The 4,808-nt window shown below is 38.5% G+C and overlaps 1 pseudogene across 1 annotated transcript; it reads right to left on the reverse strand.

Annotated features, from left to right (window-relative positions):
- Positions 1 to 1,885: 1,885 nt before the first annotated feature.
- Positions 1,886 to 2,886, reverse strand: LOC308647664 (farnesyl pyrophosphate synthase-like; annotated as a pseudogene). Its single transcript has one exon. The product of its transcript is annotated as a farnesyl pyrophosphate synthase-like (transcript).
- Positions 2,887 to 4,808: the final 1,922 nt, after the last annotated feature.

Raw genomic sequence — 4,808 nt, forward strand, 5'->3', positions numbered from 1 at the left:
GCTTCCACATGTGAAAGAAAACATTTGACTCCATGAATCTGACTTATTTAACTTAGCATGGTGTTCTCCAGTTGCACCCATTTACCAGCAAATGCCATAATTTCATTCTTCTTTTTAACTGAGTAGAACTTCATTGTGTACATGTACCAGTTTCTTAATCCATCCATCTAACAATGGGCATCTGGATTGATTTTAAAATTTAGCTATTGTGAATTGTGTTGCTATAAATATTGAAGTGGCTATATCACTCTGGTATGCTGGTTTCAGTTCTTCTTGGAAAATGCCAAGGATAGGAGGGCCCAGAACCTAGGTATGAATGACAGCAAAAGAAAGATCAAAACAACTTGAACCCTTGTAAAATTGCACCCCACCTAAGTCTAAATCAAGGCTAAATAATGAACAAGTACAGGAGAGAGATATTAATGTATAATCTATATGAATATTATATATTTTCAAATTTATCCATGCAGTGACAGCATACACAATGACACGTACATACCCACATATACACAAAATCATGCTTAATGAGAAAAAAGTAAAGAATAATAGAATACAATGAAATGATGTTAGAAACAATTGAAAAAAAGTTAAAATTTAAAAAGAATTAAAAATGAGAATATACAGGAAAAAGAAATAAGAAAAAGGAAACAAAAGAAAAAGGGAAAAAAATTAATGAGAGAGAAAAGGCATGTTTCCCCTGAAGTGATCAAATCTGTTGGCAGGTATGGATTTTCTTTTCTTTTCTTTCTTTCTTTCTTTCTTTTTTTTTTTTTTTTTTTGTGTGTGTGTGTGGTGGTGCTGGGGATTGAACCCAGGGCTTCAGGAGGCAAGCACTCTACCAACTAAGTGATCATTCTTTTATATTTATTTTTGGCTCTGTATTTTTGGCCACTGTCGTCTTGTTCCTCATGTTGAAGCTCTCAGCTTCCCATCTTCCAGTACTGGGTGGGATAGTCTAGGGAGTGCTGATGAATTGTGTAATCCTGTTGTGGGGTGATGTAAAGTTCTAGACTGAAGTTTCTAGTTGCTGGGGTTCAGACTTTGGTGGATTTTGGAACTCCATGGGAAGGTATTTGAGATTTGGTCCATACCCACTATGGGTGTGGAGTTGCCGATCTCTGCTGGACTACCGGATCTCTGGGGCTTCTGGTAAAATCTGCTTTTAGGGCATAGAGACTAACTCCTCACAGGTTTCACCTTCACTTCGATGGATGTGAATTACTGGGTATGCTCCTTGGAGTGCAGATGCACTTGTGTGGCTGCAGTGAGCATATTTGTGATAGCTCTTATGAGGTCCTAGCATTTATGGGAGTTTTGTCCATGGGGATCCAGAGGTTGAATGGTTCAGGTAAATTTTTCTTCATAACTATTTCAGTCTCTCTGGTTCAGGCACCCTTTAGGAATTTTTTTGCAGGATGCTGGTAACTTCCTTTATGAATTTCCAATCCCCTGTCTCTGTTGGCAGCTGTGCAAGCTGTGTGGGAATAGTTTTCAGCATCCAGAAACATTTTCCTCAACTGCTATGGTTGATGGCCTGTGGAGGGTTTTCCATCCTCAGAATGCTTTTGTCTCAGTGGAATGCTTTGGATTCATTTTCACTGAGACATTTCCACTACCAACTCTGTATCCGTTAAAATCAGTCTTCCCCTGTAAACCATAGGTTTTCCCAAGTCATTTTTTCTTTATTTAAAAAATTTCTTTATCTGCAGACACTTGTCTCTTCTCTATGCTCCCTGTTCCACTCTGCTGCCGCTGCTGGCATTATTTCTTTCCCTTTCTTCCTCTCTCCCTCCCTCCTTCCTTCCTTCCTTCCTTCCTTCCTTTCTTTTCTTTTTTTTTTAAGGTTACACAATAATTTATTGAGAGCCCTCCCTCCCTGCCCTTGCTAAATGAGACTCATAAGGTAACTGTAACTGTTTTCTTCATACTTCGAGAACAAAGATGGTAGATTCATCTTCTCATATAGTGCTCTCACCTGGGCCACCTTCTTGGTGTCCTTCTGCCCCTAATTCTCCTGCAAGATCTGGTGCTGTTCTGGAGTGGCCCATTGCAGACACTGAACCTCCATCCAGTTTCACTTGTTGTCTTAGATGTCAGTTCCAACCTTTCTTGTTACACTGGAGTCGCCAAAGAGGTCAAGGTAATCATCCTGAATCTGAAAGAACTCTCCCATCTCAATCGGGATCTTCTTGGCATTGGTATGTTCCTTCTTCCCATTAATGCCTGCCATGTACATGGCAGCAGTGCTAGGCAGGCAGAAATAGTGCAAAGTTCTCTTTACTTGACAATGGATTTGTATCTCTTTTCAGTGTATCTTCCAAGATCCGCATTATCCTGGGGGACTGGGATGAGGTCCAGGATCTGCCCCATCTCAGTTTGATAGGAACTCTGCAGGAAGAGCTCAGTCAAATTCAAATAGCAGGACTGTTCCCGGCAGTAGAACGTCAGCAGGTGGTAGACACATGCTTCTGGAAGCAGAGTATCATTGATAGCATCCAAACCCATGCCTGGCTTCTGATACCAGCTCTCCCTGCCAGATAAGGGATGAATCCATGATGCCATCTGACACCAGAAAGAGAGCTTTCATCAGTTCCACACACCAGCCCACTGTCAGGGCCCTCTGGAGACTCTCAGCATCCTGTTTTCTTGGATCCACCAGCTCCCAGAATGCCACCATCACTGTCAAACCTTGGTTGTATTTACCTTCAATGGCATTATATTCCAGGACTACCTTGAGTTGAGCAATAGTATCTCCTGTCTCTCAGTGCCCATCTCATCCTCAGCCAGCACCTTGACCATCTGCGAGAAATGCTGGATGAAATCCTGCTTTTCTTGGGCATACACATCTGATTTCTGGTCTCTGTTCATTCTGAGAGAGGAGCAAAGTGCTCTGTTCCTGGATGCCGGTTCTTGCTTGATCTCTAAAGTATTATTTCTATTATTTCTTATATTCAAATATACTGACTTTCTGAAGCTCTATGATTTTTTTTTTACAGTTCAGGATTAAGTTTCAGTGAGGTTCCTTAGTTACTTACCTCACTAAGGAGCAGCCTTCCTGCTCTGTAAATCTGGTGCTGAGGAACTGGGATGGGCTTCCTTTCTCTAATCCACCATCTTCTCTCCTTGTTGATTTTAAAAAATGTTTCATCTTTTTCTGAGAATGGAACTGAAATATCCACTTATAATTGTGGATTTGTCTATTTCCCTTTCAGTTCTGCCAGTTTTTGCATCAGATATTTTGAGGGTTTTTTTTTTTTTTTGTATGTACACAGAACCCTCATACATTCCTGGCATATAGTTCCCTTTTTAAAGACAGGGTCTCACTAAGTTGCCCAGGCTGACTCCAAACTGGTGATCCTCCTACCTCAGTATCACAAGTAGCTGGGATTACAGGCATGTGCCACTACATCCGGCTTATGGGTCCTTTTATCTTTATGTAATTTTTCTCTTTGCTGCTGGTAATTTTCTTTGCTCTAAAATCTTACTTTATCTGAGAGTAAAGCAGCCATTTCTGCTTTATTTTATTTAATTTTCACTTAATATATCTTTTTACACTCTTTTATTTTTAACACATTATTATATTTAGAATGAGTTTTTTATTAACAACATATTGTTGGGTAATATTTTTAACTCACTATAATGATCTTCATGGTTTGACTGATATTTGTAATCCATTTACATTTAATATAATGATTGATATGTTAGGAATTGAGTCTGCCACTTTCCCTGTATTTGTTCTTTCTTTTCTTTTTCCTGCCTTCCTGTGGATTATTTGAACATTTTAGAAGAATTCCAATGATTTATTTATACTGTTTTTGAATGTAGGTCTTTGTATAACTTTTGTTGTGTTTGCTCTAGTTATTGCCCCCACACACACTCTTATTGTCAGTCTATTGGCATAAATACTTTACAGTTTAAGTGAAGTGTAGAAAACTTACCTGCTTCTAGGTTCTTTTGTTGTTCCTCATTTATCGTTTTCTTAAATGTTTTCTCTTTATACACTGAGAACCACATTAGAAAGAGTTTTTGTTTCAACCATAAACAAACTTAAGAGAAAAAAAATCTCTTGAATCTACCCATATTTTCCACCTTTTGTTCTTTGTTCTTTCCTGATGTTTTAAGACTTCCTTTATCATTTCCTTGCTCTTTAGTAGACTTTCCTTAGACATTGTTTTAGAGTAGGGTTTCTGGCAACAAATTCTCTCTAGTCTGAGAATGTCCCGATTTCCCCTTCATTCACGAAGGGTATTTTAACTGAGCATAGAATTCTGAGTTGAAAATTCTTTTTCTTTTTGCACTTAAAAAAAATGTCATGCTATTTCCTCTGGTCATTGGAGATGCTGATGGGAAATCTGCTTCCATTCTAATAGTTTTCTCCTTTAGGTAATGCATCATTTCTCTCTGCTTTAAAGAAAAAAAATTGTCTCTAGTTTTCAGAAGCTTAACTGTGATATGTCTTGGTGTTCACTACTCTGGATTTAGTACATTCAGAGATTGCTCAGCTTCTTGAATGTGCAATTTTATGTTTTTCTTTTTTTTGTTGTTGTTACCAAAAAAAAAAAAAAAAAAAACAAACCATTATTTCTTCAAATACTGTTCAGGTCCATACTCTTTCCCCTCTCCTACTAGAACTCACATGATATAAATGTTAGATCTTTTAGTCTCACAGACCCCTCATGTCTGTCCTTTCTTCCTTTCTTTCTTCCATCCATCCTTCCTTCCTTCTCTCTCTCTCTCTCTCTCTCTTTCTCTCTCTCTCTCCCTCTCCCCCTTTTTTCTACACATACAAATACATCTTTTTTTTTGTC

This window comes from Spermophilus citellus, assembly GCF_964194105.1.
Source record: "Spermophilus citellus genome assembly, chromosome: 4".
NCBI classification, from domain to species: Eukaryota; Metazoa; Chordata; class Mammalia; order Rodentia; family Sciuridae; genus Spermophilus; species Spermophilus citellus.